Below are 22,434 nucleotides of genomic sequence, written 5' to 3' on the forward strand. Positions count from 1 at the left end.
ACCCACTCAGGCTTTCTATAAGATGGGGGCATTGGTTCTGAATTCTGTTCCTCTTTTTTTGTCTTTTTCTTTTTTATCGGTTCCAGGGATCGAAATCACGACCCCACACTTGCAAGGCAGGTGTTTATGCCACTGAGCTAAATCCCCAGCCCCATTGGTTATGAATTCTAAAAGATGATTTGTGACCGCACATTTATACACTCTCTTAGTGCAGCCATGTGAATAAGGAGAGACAGTTCCCTATATTTTCAGAAGTCTTATGTTGTTAATAATAACTCAAATTGAATAGTACTTTTGTCAGAGAACCCTCTAATCTATAAATTATTATAATGTACTTTTAAAATATCATTATATTTATTAGTTGAAAAAGCTGAGACACAGAAAGACTGCATGGTTGCTGAAAGGATCATGGTTACTTGGATACAAAGTTAGGATTCAACAATTTTTACTTATCTAAAAACAGCAGCCTCTTTCTACTTGACCTGTTGATATTATTAAGGGCCATTATTCTGAATAAATAATAGTCCTAACTTCTAATGAAGAGTTAGCTCAGTCAATCCCTTTTGGATGTGGAACTAAAGAAGGCAAAGACCTAAGATCTGGTAGAAATTTTTTAAAACATTTAGTTGGAAAGATAGTTGGGAATGGTAGGTCATAGCCAATTTCTAATACTTCATTTCATTGCACGTACAGAATCACTTTAGAGACGGACTACCACAATGTTTGCCAAATCTATCCCAAACCAGAACAATAATGATAAATGTTGGAAGACTTGTCTGACCTTCTAAATTGTGGTAGGTCAAAGACAGTTCTTTGGTTTTCTAAATATGTATTAGAGTCACGCCATATGAATATGTTTGGTGAACTGAACAATGGACTACATATGGGATGGATGGTGATTCTATAATGTTATGTCCAGTGGAATCACTGTCATTTATACTCTCTGACATTCACACAATGACAAAATTGCCTAACAATGCAGTTCTCATAAGAATTCTCCATTATTAAATCATGCATGACTATAGGTTACTTTTTTCCCATTTTAGTACATAAACTGGAAATCTTATTCTGATCTTGGATTCACTCATTTTGTAAACATCAGGTCTAAAAGTGGCCCAGTAGTTAGAATTCAGTTAAAATAAAATCATACTTTATTTATTTAATAAATTAAAATATAATGTCTATAAATCTTGCTGATTTATCTCTGTATAATTAGAAGCTCTATGGATAATTTGATAAATGGAAACAGAAACGCCTATTCATACCTTTCCTTTCACCCTGCTTCTTGGTTGTATATTGAAAAGAAAGACAAAAAAGGAAAACATGGGAGTAGACAGGAAATCATTAAAATAATCTCAAGCAGCCCAGAACCCTCAGAAATAACTGTGAACATTTTTCTGACATTACTATGTGATAATAAAAACAAGTCCCTCTCCAATCCATATTTTTGGAGGAGAGGTCCAACGACCCATTGCAACCCTTCATTTAAAAAAAATCAAGTTGTCTTACTTTTTATAATGTTTATGAATCTGGTCACATAAAAATATTTTCAGTCTTATGAGACTATACCATTATTTATTCCCTGAGGATGTCTTTTCTGAATATTCACTAAGGAAACTTTTACTTGTTTAAAAATTAAAGACTGTGAAGAACCATTCATTTTGATTCTGATGCCCAATGATATTTTGCTTCGTTTTATTATTTTGATAGTTGTGTAGCAGAGTTCACATTGCTAGTCGGCACACAGTACAGCTCTGCCATCTGTTTCCCAAATTTGACTAAAAATAAGCCAATGCCTGCCTTCACTTCAGGTTTGAGCAGGGCTTTGGTTTTTGTTTGTTTCCAAGTTGCTGATAGGTGCCATGAGTCTTTAAACACTGACCTGAAGTGATGTTTTCTGGCTCTCCTCAACTGTAATTAAATCCTTTCCTAAATTTTCACAAGTAGCTGTCATAACTAAAAATATGCAGAAAAAATTTAAATTCAATGAAATGTAATAAATCCTAATACACATTAAGTATATCTTTATTTTTTAAACATTAACTCCTAGGCAAGCCAGAGAAAATATGTTAAATGCCTATGCAAACAATATGTTTTAGGTCACAAAGGTAAAAACATAGGAGATGTAACTTATTAAATACACCGCATTTGACAAGGTAACATTAACACATTATTTATTCACAACAACACATTTTATTATCGTATTTCCTGTGAGGATTAGTTAAAAGTGCTAATTTAAAATAAGGTAAATAGGATTTTCAATAATATTGCATAACCTAAAACAGCTAAAATATATCATTTTCACAGATGACATCATCCTGTACATAGAACAAATAATTTACCCAAAAATCTCAGGCTTAATAACCAAATTGAGCAATATAGAAGGATATAAAATCAGCACACTAAAAGCAAGTGTTCCTGTACAACAATAATAAATTCATAGAGAAAGAAATTAGGAAAACAATTCCATTCACAGGAGCATCAAGAAAAATTAAATACTTAGGTATTAACCTGAACAAGTAAATGAAAGACTTTAACAATGTTCTGAAAAAGAGGACTCAAGAAAACATCAGAAAATAGAAAGATAGTTCCTGTTCCCAGACAGGCAACATAGATGTCACTTATTTCCAATAATGATATATAGATTTAATGCAATCCTAAACAAAATACCAGAGTTCCTCAGAAAAGTAGAGGAAACAATCCTAAAATTCATAGGAAACCAGAGGAGACCCTGAAAAATAAAGCAACCTTGGAAACATGAGAAAAGCAGGAAACATTACTATCTCAGATTTGAAATTAGGTTATAAAGCTGCAGTGATAAAAACAGTATGGTACTGGCACAAAAACAGACACACAGATCAGTGGAACAGAACAAAAGATTCAGAAACAATCTGAAGCACATTGAGATATATGACCTTTGACAATATGGCCAAAAATATATTCCAGAGGAAAGAGCACCTCTTTGACAAATGATGCTGGGAAAACCAACTGTCCACATGTGGAAAACTAAATAGGTATCACCATTTACTAAACTAATAGTAAAATGTATTAAAGAACTAAAAGCTAAAACAAAAACATTTAACCTGATATAAGATAAAAAGTAAAACTCTTAGTGTAGGCAAGGGTTTTTCTGAATAGAACTCAAACTGCACAAGAAATAACATCAAGAATCAACAAATGGGATTATATCACATTAAAAAAAAACTTCTGTATAGCAAAGGAAAGATCAGAATGTATAACGTCGAAAAATTTTTTTGGTAGCTATCCCTCAGACAGAACACTGATATCTGGAATACATAAAGAACTGAAAAATTTAGGCCACCAAAATAAAAGATCCAAGTTTTAAAAAAAGGCAAATGAAATAGATACTTCTCTGAAGAAGAAATACAAATGGCCAATAAACACATGAAAAATATTTAATACCTGTAGCCATTAAAAAATGCAAGTCAAAATGGGATTCTTCCTTTCTCCAGAAAGAATGGCCATCATCAACAAATCACAAAGTAAGGAATGCTGGGGACGCTGAGAGAAGAAAAGGAACACTTCTACACTGTTTTGGGGAGTAAACTGGTACAGCCACTACGCAAATCAGTATGGAGAGTCCTCAAAAATCTAAACATAGAAATTTCATTTGACCTAGCTATCCCTCTTTAGATATCTTCTTAAAAGAGTTAAAGACATTGTATTATGATATGTAAGTATCTATGTTAATAGCAGCACAACTTATAATAACTAAATCTTGGAAGTAGCCTTGAGAAACATCAACAGAGGAATGGATAAAGAAAGTGTGATACGTATACACAATGGAGTACTGGCTGCAATACATAAGGATAAATGAGTCATTTGTAAAAAAATGGTTCTACCCTAAAGCCATAGTGTTAAATGAAATACATCTGACATACAAGCTCAAATATTGTATATTTGATATAAATTTTACATATTTGTATATATCCAAAATACAAATATTTTTAAAAGCAAAAAATAAAAGATAATAAGCAACAAGGAAAGAAATCTTTTGTAAAAGGGAAGGAGACTAGAACACTGAAGCAGACAGGAGGAAGTGAACAGAAAGGGAATGAAAAAAGAACTATGATGCATTATGTACATGTACCGAATCTTCATGACCAACGTAATCATTATATACTTCAAATGTACTAATAAAGATTTTAAAATATGTATTTCTGCATAATAAAAGTAACAATCAAAAACAGTCCAAAAGCATGATTAGGGAGCCACTGTCCCTGAATTCTCTTCCTATGCCAGGCTCCACCCTTGCCAGAGATCATCCCTTTAAGGCACGGACTGCAAGCACTCGCCACTGGTTCCATACTCAATGTTTCTCTGGATACCAAAGCAAAGTCCTTCTGGAAGAAAATGTTCAAAGTCTGTGGTCTGCTGCACCTTATGAAAACACCAAATCATACATAACCTGAGGGCTTCATGGGTATAATTTATAAACACAGAAAATGATTTGGACCTTCAAGGTCTTGACTCACTAGCAACAGTAATATTAGAAATGTTAACTCCAAGGTAACTTAGAAGCTGTTTATCCTAATGCAGAAATGACTGTACTTTTCTCTTTCTTCCACGATCTATCCCTCTAGCCTGCTTAATGACACTCAAGGACTTGATCAGAATATTAGACTGAAGTATTCTTTTCTGACTTACATCAAGTATTAAGTTATGCATACTTCCGTTTTTGACAGAAATAGAGCAAAATAAACATAAAATAAGAAGCCACTGTTTTAACTTAAATTGATAACTGACAAAGCTGTTTCAACTGAAAGCTGAACCAAGGTCTATTTTTCTTTTTTAAGGAAAACTCTAGTGTATACTTGTAGATTAATCAAATGACAATTTAACAATGAAATTAATAAACATACTTATATTCTTTTAGTCAAATGAGAAGTTGTAATACCACAAGGCCTCCATTTTACTGTAAGTATGGATAACATTCTTTTACTTCTCATTTCATGAAGTTCCTCAAGAGGCGCTGCTGTGAGTTGCAAATTGCTTTTCCTGATATTCCACTGATTTGACTCCAGATCTTCTTACTTTGAGAAAATGTGCCAGTTTAAGCAAGAATTCCACCAAGATTTAACTTCATTTTAATGACAAGAAGAAAGGGGCTGAAGTTAAACAGAAAGCAAGAACAATAGCTAGTGTCACTGAAGTGACAGCTTTAGCCTGAGCCTTCGGCTAGGAAACTATGACATGACACAACTTTATGTATATGGTTGTGTAGAGAACAGTCCTCATCCGCTAAGATCAGGGCCTCTACCCAGGACACGTGCACTTGGCACACATGCTGGAAGAAAGAAAACAGCTACAGTAACATACTAGCACATGCTTGCTCGCTTGCTCTCTCTCTCTCACACCTAAATAGTAGAATTAAAAGATTTAAGCATACAACTTAGATGTACAAAAGAAATGAAATTCATATAGAGTTAAATTATTTTTTTGCTTGAATCTTAGCATGTGGACTAGCATTAACTTTTGTCCCAAGTGCTGGATTAAATTACAGCTCTAACCAAATATGATAGATTGTTGAAAGAATTTTTTAAAATTCAGAAAGAGGAATCCATGAAGATATAACTGTAATTTTCATTTCTTACATAGAGATATTATTCGGCAAAAAATTGGTGCATGAAACAGCATGGAATATTTTTTTTAAATTAAATGATTTTTTAATGAATAAGGGAGAGGATGAGATAAAAGGGGGCATAACAACATAACAATACAGGTCAAAGCATAACACTTTCAGCAACCTAGTGCTTCACCACCAAATAACCCAACTTAATAGCAGTTACCATAGTGTCTTTTTCTTTGAAATATTTGAATATAACTTCATATGCTACAGCATCAAATATATCAAGACTGTGTAACACCACTCAAGTGGATGAAAGCATTGTAGAGTATTTAGAACCAGCTAACAGAAAAAAATGATCAATGGTTTCAATATTATCTCTTTGCCTATAACAATTTTTGTTTATACTACCACATACGATAAAGTCCAGCAAGTTACAACATAATAAAATCAATGGAGACAGAAGAATCATAGTTTGGTACGGCTTTAAGACAAGATGTTATTATATCAGCACTAGCTGTAATTACGTCTTATTTTCTTAAAAGTGGCTGTTCATTGTATGACCGGCCATGATATCAAACAGCCAAGAATAAAGCTATTCCAAGTAATGAGTGACAATTTTATAAGGATTCAAGGCCATATAATGGGGAATCATGGTCATCACGTACTTTTATATATTTGATTCATTGCCTACACTAGGGAAACTATTCAGAGTTCACAGATGTGAGTTTGATTTAGTTCACTTATGAGTATGGTTTCAAACTGAGCCCATTTATTGATAAATACCTCAATGTGATCCTTTTTTATAGCTGAGTAGTACTCCACTATATAGAAGTACCACAGCTTTTTTATCCATTCCTTGGTTGATGGACATTTGGGTTGTTTCCATGATCTAGCAATTACCAATTGTGCTGCTATAAACATAGGTGCACATATATCACTTTGGTATGATGCTTTCAGTTCTGGGAAGATGCCTAGTTGTGGAATAGCGGGAACAAATGGGACTTCCAATCCCAGCTTTTTGAGAAATCTCCAGACTGACATCCACAAAGGTTGTACCAGTCTACACTCCCACCAGCAGTACAGGATAGTTCCTTTTTCCCCACAGCCTCTCCAGCATTTGTTGTTGTTGGTTTTCTTGATCCTGGCCATTCTTTCAGGAGTGAGATGGTATCTCAGTGTGGTTTTAATTTGCATTTCCCTAATGACCAATGAAGATGAACATTTTTTCACGTATTTATTTGCCATTTGTATTTCTTCCTCTGAGAAGTGTGTATTCATCTCAGATGCCCATTGTTGGATTGGGTCTTTGAATTCGGGGGTCTGATTTTTTTTAATTCTTTATATATTTTAGACAAAAGTCCTTTGTCTGAGGGGGAGTTCACTAAGATCTTTTCCCAGTTTGTGGGTTTTCTTTTCACTATGCTGGAGATTTTTTTTTTTTTTTTGACTTACAAAAACTTTTTAATAAGAGGTAGTCCCAATTATTGATTCTGGGAAGTATTTCCCATGCAGTTTGAGTCCTGTTCATGAATTCTCTACCTACCCCTATGTCTTTAAGGTTTCTACCTAATTTGTCTTCCAATAGATTTACTGTTTCTCTTTTAATATTCAGATCTTTAATCCATTTAGATTTTAATTTAGTACATGGTGATAGGCTTGGGTCGAGTTTTAGTTTTTGGCAAATGTAGAGCCAGTTTCTCCAACACCATTTATTAAAAAGACTGTCATTCTTCCAGTGAACCTGCTTGGCTCCTTTATCGAAGATAAGGTGGTTGAGTGTGTTTGTAGTTGTGGTTGTATCTTCTAATCTATTCCATTGATCCTCTGCTCTGTTTTGATTCCAGTACCATGTTGATTTTACTACTGTTGCTTTGTAGTATAACTTCAAGTCAGGGATTGTGATGCCTCCTGCCTTGCCTTTATTGCTTAAAATTGCCTTTGATATTCTAGGTCTCTTCTGGTTCCAGAGAAATCACCTTAGGAGTGATATTCTAGGTCTCTTCTGGTTCTAGAGAAATCACCTTAGGAGTGATTTCTCTAGATCTATAAGGTATGTTGATGGTATTTTTATTGGGATTACATTGAATCTGTATAACAGTTTTGGGAGAATGGCCATTTTCACAATGTTTGTTCTTCCTATCCATGAGCAAGGGATGTCTGTCCATTTTCTGAGATCATCTTCAATTTCTTCCTTCAGTGTATTATAATTTTCCCTGTATAGGTCTTTCACTTCTTTTGTAAGAGTAATTCCTAAATATTTCATTTCTTTGGTTGCTAGTGTGAAGAGTGTGGCTTATTTCTCTCTCTGTGATTTTGTTGTTACTATATAAGAATGCTATTGATTTCTGAGTATTGATTTTATATCCAGCTACATTACTGAATTTATTTATTATATCTAAGAATGTTTCAATGGAGTTTAGGGGGTCTTCTATGTAGAGTATCATGTCATCTGCAAATAATGACAATTTAACTTCTTCTTTTCCTATCTTTACCCCTTTTATTTTTCTCTCTTGTCTAATTGCTCTGGCTAGTACTTCCAGTACTATATTAAATAGGAGAGGTGATAAAGGACATCCTTGCCTGATTTTAAAGTAAAGGCTTTCAATTTCTGGCCATTTAGTATGATACTGGCTGTTGGTTTGTCATAGACAGCCTTTATTATATTGAGGTAAAGACTATCTATTCTAATTTTCTGTAGAGTTCTTATCATGAAAGAATGTTGAACCTTATCGAAGGCTTTTTCTGCATCTATGGAAATGATCATGTGATTCTTACTTTTGGCTTTATTGATATGATGGATTACATTTATTGATTTATGTATGTTGAACCATCCCTGCATGCCTGGGATGAATCCCACTTGGTCATGGTGTATAATCTTCTTGATGATTTGCTGCATCCTGTTTGCCAATATTTTATTGAGGATTTTTGCACCTGTGTTCATTAGGGAAATTGGTCTGTAGTTCTCTTTTTCGGTTGGGTCTTTCCCGGGTTTTGGTACTAGAGTAATATTTGCTTCCACGAATGACTTGGGAAGAATTGCTTCCCTTTCAATTTCATTGAAGAGTTTAAGGAGTGTCGGTATTAGGTCTTGTTTGTATTTCTTGTAGAATTCTGCAGTAAATCCACCTGGGCCTGGGCTCTTCTTTGTAGGTAAGGAATTAATTACATGTTCAATTTCACTCATAGAGATTGGGTTATTCAACAGTTTTACACTCTCTTAATCTAGCTTTGGTACTTGATATGTTTCTAAGAATCTGTCTATTTCTTCTGTGTTATCAAACCTTTGAGAGTAGAGGTTTTCAAAATAGGTGTTGAGGATCTTCTGTATTTCTATTGAGTCTGTATGACTTCACCTTTTTCATTTCTTATTGCATGGATTTGAGCTCTTTCTTCCCTTATTTTAATAAGGTTGGCTAGAGGCTTATCTATTTTATTTATTCTTTCAAAGAACCAACTTTTTGATTTGTTGATTCTTTGGATTGTTTTCTTAGTCTCTATTGTGTTGATTTCCGCTCTGATTTTTATAATTTCCTCTCTTCTTTTGGCTTTGGGCTTGACTTGCTCTTCTTTTTCTAGCTGTTTGAGGTGTAGCATCATGTTATTTATTTGTATTCGTTCTGTTTTCCTAATGTGGGAGCTCAGTGCAATAAATTTTCCTCTGAGGATGGCTTTCATTGCATCCCATAGTTTCTGGTAAGTTGTATCTGTATTTTCATTTGTTTGTAGGTATTGCTTAATTTCTTTTTTAATTTCCTCTGTGACCCACTGATTACTCAAGAGTGTGTTATTCAGTTTCCATGTGTTTGTGGGATTTTTGCAACATCTTTTATTGTTGATTACTAATTTCATGGCGCTATGGTCCGATAGCATGCAAGGGATAATTTCAACCCTTTTGCATTTATTTAAATATTAATTCTGTGAGTTAATATATGGTCTACTTTAGAGAATGACCCATGTACTGCTGAGAAGAATGTGTATTCTGTTGTTGTTGGGTGGAATACTCTGTATATATCTATTAAGTCCATTTGTTCACAGGTGCAGTTCAGTTCTTTTATTTCTTTGTTGATTTTCTTTTTGGTTGATCTGTCCATTGGTGTCAGTGGTGTGTTAAGATCTCCTGTCAGAATTGTATTACTACTGATTTGGTTTTTCATTTCTCTTAGTACTTGTTTTATATAACTGGGTGCTCTGGAGTTTGGTGCATATATATTTAAGATAGTTATATCTTCCTCTTGGAGTTTTCCCCTAACCAATATGTAGTGACCTTCTTTATCCTTTCTAATCATTATTGACTTGAAGTTGACTTTGTCTGCAAACAGAATAGCTACCCCAGCTTTTTTTTGGGTTCCTGTTGCATGGAATGTTGTGTTCCATCCTTTGACTTTGAGTCTGTGAATATCCTTTTGAGTTAAGTGGGTTTCTTGTAAACAGCATATGGTTGTATTTTGTTTCTTGATCCATTCTGCCAGTCTGGTTCTTTTAATTGGTGTATTGAAACCATTTACATTAATAGTAAAAACTGTTATAAATTGGTTTATTGTTGACATACTATCTTTCTGGCGTTGCATGTTTATCTTTCTGCTCTGTGCAACTGTCTGCTTTGTTTAGTGGTTTTTTCCTAAATGTATCTAGGCTGTCTTTTAGTATTCTTTGCAAGGTTGGCTTGGTGATCATGAAGTTTTTCAGCTGATCTTTGTCATGGAAGTATCTTATTTCTCCATCAAATTTGAAGGACAGTTTTGCAGGGTACATCAGCCTAGGTTGAAAATCATTTTCTTTTAGGATCTGAAATACTTCACTCCATGCTCTTCTTGACTTTATTGTTTGTGCTGAGAAGTCTGCTGTAATTCTGATAGGTTTTCCTTTATAGGGGATCTGTCTTTTCTCTTTGAGAGCCTTTAATATTCTATTCTTTTGTTCAATTTCTGAGATGGTCATTATTATATGTCTGGGTGTAGATTTATTTTGGTTGTGACTATTTGGGGATCTATATGCTTCATTGATCTTGATACCAGTTTCCAATCTCATGTTTGGGAAATTTTTAACTATTACTTCTCTAAGTATCCTCTTGACATCCTTTATGTTGTCCCCTTCTTTTTCATTTATCCCTATCAATCTTATGTTGTTTCTCTTTGCGTCGTCCTGGAGATGTTGAATTGTTATTTCCTGATTTCTTGTTATTTTTAAAAGATCTTTTCTTTCCTGTTCACTTGTTGCAATCTTGTCTTCGAGGTCTGAGATTTTATCTTCACATTCATTGAGGCGGTTTTTACAACTTTCAATGGAGTTTTTGATTTCTTGTATATCTCTTTGCATCTGTTTTATGTATTCTGTTTGCTTCCTATACTCTTCATCCAGGGATTCTATCCTTCCGTTTAGTTCCTCTAATTTTTTAACTGCCTCTTCTTTAGCTATGTTTAGTATCTGCTTCATTTCTTTTATCAATTCTTCTTTCATCTGAGAGAATATTTCTAGTTTAAATTCCTTCAGGGCTTCCCATACTTGCTTCTTTATTTCGGTTACCATTTTTTTAGGTGTTTCAGTCCTGTGGGATGTATTTTCTTTTATGCACATGGCTCCTGGGTTTCTTGGGATGGGCTGGATGTTTGAGATTGCATTTTAGACTTTCATTTTGTCATTTTCCTGTATTTGGAAGCTTCAAGTGTTGTTCCAGGTGTGGGAGACAGATCCACCAGTCTGGGATGGGGTACCCTGTGATGGTCCCACTCACTGGACCCAGCAGGGAACTATGGCCTGCTCCTCAGGCCAGGAAGAGTATCTCAGATTGGGTGGAGCTCCCAGCCGCTGCTGCCACAGTCTCTGATCTGGCCTGGTCCCCGGGTCTGATAGAGACCTGGCCTGGGTCCCCAGGTCACAGCAAAAGTTCCCGCAGGCTGGGCAGAGCTCCCAGACGCCGATGTTACTCTTACCCTCTGGCCTAGTCTCTGGTACGGTGGGGAGCCCGTCTGGTCCCCCAAGTCAGGGAAAAAGTTCCCGCAGGCTGGGCGGAGCTCCCAGTCGCAGCTGCTATAGTCTCTGAACCAGGCTGGGCTGGTCCCCGGGTCTGGTGGGAAACCAGCCTGGGTCCCCAGGTCAGGGCAAAAGTTCCCGAAAGCTGGGCTGATCTCCCAGCCACAGCTGTTACTCTTACCCTTTGGTGGGGAGCCGGTCTGGTCCCCCAAGCCAGGGAGAAAGTTCCCACAGGTGGTAGTACCAGCGCCTCCATCACTGCTTTCATGGCCCTGATCTTGCTGGAGTTTTATTCTCTCCCCCACGTAACACACCACGTCAAACTACACCTCCGCTGCGTCACTCACTAACACTCAACAGCATGGAATATTACCCTAAGTGAAAAGCTACAGTATGTCTTCATTTATATGAAATTCCTAACAGCCAAACTTAATGTTTGGTGGCAGATTTAAGAGTGAAAAAAAAAGATTGCCTCAGGAAAGGCAGAGGTTGCAGAGACATAAAGAAAGTTCCTACAATCATGGTACATTGTCCTGTATCTTCACAGTGGTTTGGACTACACAGTGTATGCATTTTTCAGAATTCATCCAAAATTACATTTAAGATTCATGTACAGTTTATCTTAGAAGGAAAAAATGAACAGCAAGTGCAAATATTGAATTCCAATTAATGGTATACATGCTCAAGTATTTAGAGTGGAAATCTCTCCATTTTAATTAGAATCTTTTGGCTACATCTATAGAAAATCTAAGTGAAGTTTTTTAAAAATACACTGGGAGGCTCTATGATCTCAGTCATCTAGAGTCTGCCCTTTTATGTCAAAGGTGAAAAGATGCAGGAAATTGAGTAATCCTTATTTACAACACTTGAGTACTCACAAGGCCTTGTCTTATTGCATATTTTATGAAAGCTGAGTTTTTCTTCTTTTAGAAATGTAATTGATGAATCTGGATCAATGGATCCTTGTTACTTGCAAATATTATACTTGAATTGGTCAATCTTTTTTCTCAATGAGATTAAAATTATTCTATATCCAGGTTTATGCATAGTGATAGATTCCAACATGTTGTGTGAACATAGCTTTTATTATAAACTTGGGCTCCAATAAATACATGTGGAAGTGTTTAATACCAGCTATCCATGGATATATATATATATATATATATATATATGTATATATATAATCCCTATATGTCATCCCTATATTCTACAAGATACCACAGAAACACACAGCCAAGCTCTGACCTCTTCCTTCCCTAAGGAAAGCCCTCTCTTTGTGCTTTTTTAACACTCAAGTTGACTTTGCTATCACATTGTGATAGCACTATATTAATGATGTGTGAGTTTCTCAAAGTCAGCAGCTTTGCCTTGTTTATTTTAACTTTAGCAACTAAGCATAGCTTCCATTACTGAGTTACTGCATAGATATATGATAAATTCTATGGTGGAGGAATAAATGAATGCAATATGTTCCTACCCTCCACCCACCAAAGCTCTGCTCATTCTTTGACTCCCTGTATTTTCACTTCCCACAGAGGTTTACCACATACAGATGGCACCAGTCCTACAGAAGTAGTGGTAAGAAGAAAAGGCCAGTAAGACTGGAGGGGCTCAGTCTACCTGTAACATTTGGTTCTGGTCCTTGAAAAACAAATCAAATATTCAAATGTGTTATCTTTGTCACACCGGCTACCCACATGCTTCACTTTGGCTAGTTAAATTCTATAGTCTGAACATTAATGTGGCCAGGGATGCTGACTCAGTCCCTTACTCTGAACCCCCTTTACTACTGTCAGAGTCATCTCTGCAAGAACAGCTCATTGCTCTATGTGTGGCAAAGAAAAGAGGAGAATCACCCCAATGACGAGAATATTTTATATGTCATCCATATCCTTTGCTTTTTAGTTTACCCCATCATACTTCCAGCATCTTCCTCAGCAATTTTACCTCCCACCTTAATTGCTGCCAGAACTTTCTTCAATAGAGAGGTTTTTTAAAAAAGGTTAATTTTCAATTCCAGGAGGAAGTTGTTTGTGTGTAATCTTGCTGGTGTTAAACTGGTTTCTGCCCAACTGCACTCTTGTAAAAGCTAGCACATCAAGCGATGCAAGCAGAAGCAGTCCTCAGGCTGGCTGTGATTTGGACGGTCTTAACCTAATCTCTGCTTATCCCTGCTGCAATAGTTAGAAACAGTAAATCTACAAGAAGATAACTGAAAATGCATTTTAACTGAAACTCACTCTGGATGAATGTTGGAGGGCTGAAGTTTCTTATTTCTCTCCTAGATGATATATATTTTTAATTTAGCACAAATTTTCCAAGAATAATACTGCTGCCCACAACTACAGAGCTCTAATTCACTCATGGCGATACAACACCATTCATAAACAGATCGAAAGGTGCTAGTCCAATTTGAATTACTGCATCATATTCAATCCATGGCCATCTGTATGTGAGCACAAAGCGACATAAATTTTCTCCTAAACAACCTTGTGCTGATTCTCAATGGGGAGCTCACTGCACAAAGAGGTACTGACTGAGAGAGGGCAAGGAAGCAGGGAAATGTGCTCAGAGAAGTCCCTCTTTCCACTTGGAGAAGGGGATCCCTTGAATGTAAACAAGTAAATTCCAATTGTTTGTGCTCAATAGTGGCAGAATACAAAATTACATTTGTGGATTAGTTTGTAAAGTTGTACTCATCCAGGTACAATGAGAAGGGTGGGAGGAAGAAATCTCATATGTGCACGTGAATGTCAAGGGGAAGTAGCTCTCACACGTTTCTACTCCTCTGGTTAAATAGTCCAGAACAAGATTAACCCAATGTCCCAAGAAACCAAATGAGGTCTACAAATTAGCATATTTCCCTAAGCAAAGCTACCTTTTAATTAATATATTAACTACTAATAAAATGTTATTAATTTATATAATACAATAGTTAACATTGTCTCCCATATTTAGTCCTATGGATTCATCTGCTCATGTTCTGAACCTACTGATGTAATGTATCTCATCCATTTCAAAATAATGAAATTCCACAAATAAACTCAGTTTGAATTTTATTTTCTTGAGCAGGCTGTAGTTCAAATGTTCTGACTCTGATTCTATTTAAAAAAAAAGAACTGTGAATTTCAATGTATATATGAAAAATGAAGCTCACTTTCTGTTTCATTTAAGCCATATCTTTCTCCACAGTTGTACCTGGCTCCTCATTGGGTTCAGCCCCTAGAATACACCAAACGGACCACCTTCTGCTCTGCTTCAAGATCTGACTGGGATTTTGATCTGAAAAAAATTAAATAATCAATATAACAGGATGGGACTCAATTCTCCTTGATAAATTTATTTTGTATTTTATTCCCTCTTTACAAGCATTAAATATTTTGCCTCAATTTCATACATATTTTTATGCTTTTTTGTACACTGACAAGTATTTGGTCATTAAAACAACAGAGGTTAAACCAAGTCACATTGATCTGAGTAATATCTGAAGCAATACACTGAATAACTGATGTTAATTTGTGGTTAATTTTTTGTAATGAGGTCCAGAAAAAGGCCAGGGAAATCTAACTGAGCATATTTGTGAACAAATTATAGGTTACTTTTTCAGGATGGATGCAACAGTGGCAAAGTAGTACTTTAAGAATTCACAGAATTGGCCTGTGGAGCCTCAGGCATCCATCAGGTCATTCTAAAATTCATAAATTCTTTGTGATATCTGTTTGCTCCACTATATTTCAAAGTCGCTTCTATTAAGGAGGCAGATATTACACACCATCTTATACCTGAAAAGATGTGTCACCAAATTCTTTCCCAGTCTCAGTACTTGTAGGTACAGTACAGTCAATACAACCTCACGCCTCTGGACTCTCTAAAGCAGCATAAGTGGGTCTTGGTTCAATTATTCTTACCATTCATGTAACTGAAAACAAATCACACTTATTTATTGATCCTCAATTTTCTTATCTGTAAAATGGATATATCTGGCTGGTCTCACTTTGCTTAGAAAGCTGTTATGAAGATACAATAAGAGAAAGTATAGAGCCATATAAGGTGATATTTGTCTTCATTATGGCTTTAAAGAGTTCTAGAGATGTAAGGTCCTTTGTAGGTCTTAGTCATTAAGTGGGATGCATCAGAAATTGGCTGTTTGGGAGCAGCACCAAAACAAGTCAGCCCTTTATGGTTTTTATGATAATGCGAAGGGCAAAGCATCTCTCCAAGGTTCAAATAATAATTGGTTTGGAAGATAACCTACTATGTTAGCTTGAATAGATTAAAAAGTGATGCTGGAGTGTGAGTCCTAACATTTTGGTGACTTAAAAATTTAGGACTGAATTTCTAATTCACACAAGTCCTAGATAACTACAGCTTAAGGCAATTCAATAATCAGTTGTCGGGGCTGGGGATTTAGCTCAGCAGCATAAGCACCTGCCTTGCAAGCAGGCGGTCATGAGTTTGATCCCTGGTACCGATAAAAATGAAAAAGACAAAAAAAAAAATAATCAGTTGACTTTCGTAGGTACAATGGTTGTACACCCTGGCTTCCTAGGACAATATACAATAACGGCATGGAGGGGCATTTTACATAGGCCATTTACCTGCTCAGGTAGCTGGTAAATTTAATCTCCTGAGTATCCAGTAAGAAGAGAAGCAGGTATTGGTGCTAACATACAAGTCTTAATGGTAAGGCCAAAAGGCAGCCTGGTAACTACTACTCTGTGATCACCTGTCCAACCTCACTGATTTTGTAGTTACATTCAGGTGGCAAATGGCCAAAATTTAAGCCAGGTAAAAAAGCACTGCTCTTATTGGGCTTTCTCCAGTGAGTGTTTCTCACTCTGAGCTACCACTATTGCGGCTCTTCTCTCACCTATCAGCTTTATATCGATCATTCTTCTTTCACTCATGTCAAACTGACTGCCAGCCAACACAATTAGTCTCCTTGAGCTCTCTGAATTGTCCACAAATATGTTCCCTCTGATCAGAAAATCTTCAAACAAAACCCTTCACAGTCTGCTTTCCTTTGAAGAACACACTATCAAGCCTTTAGTACGACAGATGATAGACATGTTTTTTAATGCAGCCTATTTCATAATAAATACATATAAGCTTGGATAAACAGCCTACACTTAAAAAAACTTTATAATCTTCCAAGTTGCATTGCCATAGCCAATGGTAAAGGTGGTTTCTAGGTGCTGTGATTAAAGCAATCCTTCCAGCCTTTCCTCTATTTTTCACTCCACATTCATTTAAAATTTCCCTACACAAGATTTGGCACTAACTGGAAACCCTGATCCTTAGAAACTCTGAAGTATGGAAAGTTTTCAAGATTTAACAGGTAGAAGTGAAACCTGGGGGAAAAGAAGTCAATTTAAAAACTCTGTCTATATGTTACATTAAAAACATCAAAAATAAGCCATGAAAGAAATACGCATTTCCTAGAATGTCATGGAAGTGTTTTTGGCCAATCATCATAATCATCTGGTATTTTGATGGAGATTTTTTTGTCAAGTACTGTGAGAAAAATGAGATTTTTCTCCTTCCCTCTTTGTACTTTGAATTATTGTCCTTGGGTCCCTGCTTCCTGATACCTGCAGCCTGTAAGAGCCTCTTCGTAGCCCACCATAAGGGGCTGGCAACCAGATGCCCTAGATCTTCTGAGATCTAATGAAACTCCTTCTGACAGCAGAGGTCAGAAACCAGTTTTATCTCACATTACCCTGACAATCTTTGTGCTATTATCCTGTCTTCCTAAGTCATTTACATAAATGCTACATGGAACTGTTCAATATTACCAAAAAAACACAGTGTATAGGACTGTTCGTTCTACAACTATTCCATAAACTCCTTGGGGACACAGGTTCTGGGTATATTTCGGGACTCTTCTATTATTCACATCATATAGGGAGGTATCAATTTATCCTAAGTGGATGGAACTTCTTGAAATTGTGGAGTTTTACATTGATTTTCCTGATTTGGGGCACACATGAGGTTAAAAAACAGAAGGGAGGACATATTTAGATAAAATGAATTTTAATTTCAAAGATAGGGAACTTATAAATAACATCTCCTGTAACATGAATAATTTTGCTATTAGTTTATTTACTCATCTCCAGGTTTATTTATCTATATCATTATTTAATAATCATCTGTTGAATGCCTACCATATGCTTTGAGTTATAATGAGTAACACAGATACAGAAAAAATGGTAAGTGTAAAACACAGTTACTAATACTGGAATTGTATCAGAAGAGGAAGCCAGGAAGTTAAAGAAAGCTCTAAAGAGGCAATTTGAAGGTGTTTAATGTTTGATAAATCTTGAAGGAAAAGGTATTCAAAAATAATGATAATGTTTGCAAATTTTAAAATATATATTATGGGTTTCTTTAATGACATATATGCATTAAGTGTATGCACAGTAGCCTTTATGTTTATTGAAAGTTAGAGCACTCCATTTAAGTTTGTTGCATATGGTATTCTAGCCTCTTAATCACATGCAAAACATTATTGATCAATTTTAGACAAACTAGTTAAGGATCTTCCAACTGAATAACACAGATTTAAAGCTCTGTCAACTGTTCTAATTAAGCTTATATACTACATCCCAAACAACATCAACTGAGGCCTTAAGGTAATGGTTCTCAAATGGACATATATGCATATTTAGAGCAGCTATATCATTATGTTCCAGGTACTTGTGCATTATTCCACAACATTTTAGGATTTTTAGGTTTCCTCTATCCTTCATGGTCCTTATTGACATTTGGTATCTATGAGGAAATAAAGAATAACTATATCAGAATATTTGACTTTAATGACAAAAACCAGTACCAATAACTAAAAACTCCCAAGCCACAAGGTTAACATTAAATAAAAGTCAATTGTGTTCAAGTATTTTTTTATCATGGAACACAAGATTTTTTACAGCACGTTTACTGCACATTCCTGAACAATGAAATACATGTTGGAAAAACAGTGACTTCAGGCCAAAAGAGTGCTCATTTACTCTTAAATTCTCAATGACACAAAAAATAAAATAGAAAGGATACTTAGAGGTAAAGGACAGAGAATCTAAATAGAAAAACAAACTTTAGGAAATAATTCTTACATATAAAAAAAAGGTAAAGAAAGCACAATTCTCAGATAAAGGTGTAACAGAAACATAAGGGAAAATACTGATAAATACTAAGTTATGAAGTTACAAGATCTATAAAATGGACATGGTGATGCTACAGCACACGAATCATATGGCCAGAAATCATGGTACTACACAGAGATATAAGCAGAAGTGTTTTCTGTCCTACAGCTGCACTGCCTTGTGTTGCCTTTCTCAGACTCAGAAAAATTTTCCCCCATTTCTACAGATGAACATGAGAAACTGCAGACCTCCACTTTCTTTACACTCCTGAAATTTTATTCTAATATCAGTAAAGACAATACTAGTCTTACTATACGATTTTTAAAAACCAAATAATGAGCAGCTCATTTGACTTGCTTCCAGTTATCCTTGGCTCCCACAAATGAAAGATTGTGCTGAAAGAAGAACAGAATTGTCTGTAAAGTGCAAAGGCTTCCTTCAGAGTGGGTAGCAGCAGAAGAAAGCCACTCTGTAGTAACTAGTTAGAACATGGGTCCCCAAGGACCTAATTATCTATATCTTGTTAAGCTATAATTGAGGATTTAAAATGATACTACAGTTATCCAAGAAATTGATTAGTGAAATTGAGTAAATCAAATGTCAACATTTTTCTCATGGGTAAACACAGACAGTAGCCACAACCACAGCCTGCAATAGGAGCTGTTATCAAACGGCAGCTAATAAGTGTTTTCTGAGGTAGGAAGTATACCAGTGCAGAAGAGAGAACTGGTACCCTCTCTGACTGGCAGTGTTTTCAGGAGTGCCCATATCCAGATTTTCAATTTTTTTGGGGTACACTGTTATCACTCTATGAAACACACTGTTGTTCTTCTGTTGAGCGCAAACTCTAGGAAAGTTCTGTACATTCGTGATTATCATAGTAGCAATGCCAATTAGAAAATGGACGGATATAAAGGCCCTTAGCCCTTTTCTCCATGGCTACTGCTGGACTCCCTTTGTTTCATCCTCTCCTGTCTTTTTTAAACCTTTGCTCTTATCTTGCCCTTGTGGCACCTCTTATCTCTTCCCACCTGATTCAATTTTTTATGAGATACTAAGCAAGTTAATATCTACTTTATCCTAACAGAATGGTTCATCGTTCCTACACTACCACAGCAATCTCTCCTTTCTCTTTTTCCTCTACTGCCTAGCTAATAGAATAATTGACAGGCTCTGTGTTCATATTTTACCCACCAAAATAATCTTACCAGCTAAGCTTAATCTGACTTTCTGCCTGATCTCTATGCTCTTTACAGTTTATCACCCAACGTCAACATTTTTATAGATCTTTCCTGTGTCCATTTTAGTTAAAATTTGCCTCTACTTGCCACACTCCCTTTCTTAAAGAGTTTTACTCTCCTTCACTTTTGTGCCCTTTTTCCCCTCCTTCATACATAATACCTCTGTTCCTTACTGAGACTTTCCTCTTCCCTCATCTAATGATCCCCACATCCCATATCCAGAATCTCAGCCTTCTGTTCTTCTCTGCTCACAGTACCTGCCACAATCTCATTTACTACCTCCAAACCTAATCACTAAGCCCCAGCCTGGCTTTTTCACTACCTCCTGAACATGCTCGGCTCAGATTCTACCCGAGCCTTGCACTCAGCACAAGCTCAGTTGCCACACCTTGCTGTGACTCAGTGCTGCCTTCTAGCTTTCCTTTTGGACCTGGTATTGCCTGAATTCCAGCAGCAAGTCCAACTTCTCTTTGCCATCTTCAGTGTGGCCCAGAAGCAAGAAGGCTGAGAACTGCATTTTCTCAGACTCCACTGCCATCTTCCAGGTCCTGTTAATGAGATGCACTTGTATTATTTTAGCAGCTGTAAAAAAGGTATGACCTTTTTCCTAAACCAGCAGTGATAAAGAAAATAAATCTCAGCAATGTCAGGGTTTCCCACATATGACCAATCTCTGCTTGTTTCTGCAATGGGTCTCAGAGCTTCTGTTATTTTGGTACTCATTTCTGGTATTTCTCTACCTTTGAAGAATCAACAACCTTGAAACTCAAGAACCACCACTGAATTTGAATTTGACAACCAGTAGGCCTCTTGATTTTGGTCCTTAGCTTTTTCTTCCGTTTTTTAGGCACCTCTATGTCCCTGAATTAAATTCTGGTGTATTGGAAATATAGTCTTCAGTCTCTACTTTTGGCTATCTACTCAGCAACATTTCACTTGCATTCTCATCCCCACCCAAATCCCACCATTTCCAAGGCACTGATAATTCTTTCCTTCAAGCCTTCCTCTCTCCTTCACCGAGATCAGTCTCTATTTCCTAATATCTGAAAGTTTTCTATTTTTAGTCAATCAATTTGCCATTCTCACCTGGTAGCAGGTCTCCGTTCAAACAATAATCATTTCTTTCTATAACGTATTTTAAAAACTTATATGAACATATCCTCTGTATTCACCAGACAATACTTAACCATGCGGAAAGGTGTTTAAAATCCAGTATTTTCCCCTTATCCCATGCTTTACTTTCCATGACAGTTATCTGCAGTCAACAGCAGCACAAAAATATTAAAATTCAAAACCCACACGATTCTATCTTGACAAGCCTCAAATTTTCTACCCTGCATATTAATACTATAGATACTACCCATCATTAATATTTAAGTAGCTACTGTCATGATTATAAGTTCCACTGTCATTTGTGCTTATATTAAGTGACTCTTATTTTACTTAACACAATTGTTCTATTTTTATTATTAGTTATTGTTAATCTCTTCTATCTAGTTTATGAATTACATTATATTGCAGGTATGAACGTATAGGAAAAGACACATGTATAGAAAAACCGTATAAAGGATATGGTACTATGCAGTTTCAGCATCCCCTGAGGGTCTTGAGACAACCTCTCCTAATAAGAGGACATCATCAGCTCTCCTTATTACTGTACTCCTATTTTCTCCTTTCTTTCTCACAAACTATGGTTACTTGGAATACGTTCTATTTACCTTTTCTTTACAGCCTCTAGACTTAACTATTTTCCCACCTAAAACATAATTTCTATCTTTCCCCAATGATTTTCCAAATTCTTTAAGAATGTTCAAATGTTACTGGAAATCCTCATTTCCACATGGATTTATTTTATAGCTATATGGCTTAGCACACTCTTGTGGAACAATGCAGGTGCCACTTCAGTTTTACTTGAGCTGTGTTCTCTATGCTGTCTGAAATCTTTGGTTTAATAAACTGTAATCAGGAAGACACAAGAATGATTTGATTACGTGAACTGAAACAAACTAGAACCTAACTCTACTGACACTGAGGTGCTATGACTCCAAAACAATTTAAGCCTTAATGTTTTAATATTCGACCATCTTCTCCAGCGAACTGCCCACATTTTTTTTTTGCAAATAGAAGTTTTATAGAGACTACTGCTAGAAATCAGTTGTTCATGAAATCATAAACTTCTTCATGAATAATTTTTATATTTCAAGACCTTCTGATTTATAGACAAGATCTAAAGTTCTAAATGAATAACTACATACAATTTGAGCATCCCTAATTTAAAAGTCAAAAATCCAAAATGATCTAAAGTTGGTGACTCAAGAAATGGATTTTGGAAGATTTCAAATTTTGTAATTGTATTGGAGAAGCTCAAATGGTAAAGTCTATGCAAATAATTCAAAAATCAGAAGAACTCTGAAGCCTAAAAAACTTTTGATCCAAAGCATTTCAAATAATGGACACTCAACCTAAGCTAAGTTGAATCACATGAAATTGCTGA

At 35.9% G+C, this 22,434-nt stretch overlaps 1 protein-coding gene across 9 annotated transcripts in view; it reads right to left on the reverse strand.

The window, feature by feature from the left end:
• Positions 1 to 22,434, reverse strand: part of Nckap5 (NCK associated protein 5) — a 949,190-nt gene that overhangs the window by 311,870 nt on the left and 614,886 nt on the right. The window lies entirely within an intron of this gene.

Source organism: Cavia porcellus, unplaced genomic scaffold, assembly GCF_034190915.1.
Source record: "Cavia porcellus strain 051 isolate PalLab524CR breed Dunkin Hartley unplaced genomic scaffold, mCavPor4.1 scaffold_12, whole genome shotgun sequence".
NCBI classification, from domain to species: Eukaryota; Metazoa; Chordata; class Mammalia; order Rodentia; family Caviidae; genus Cavia; species Cavia porcellus.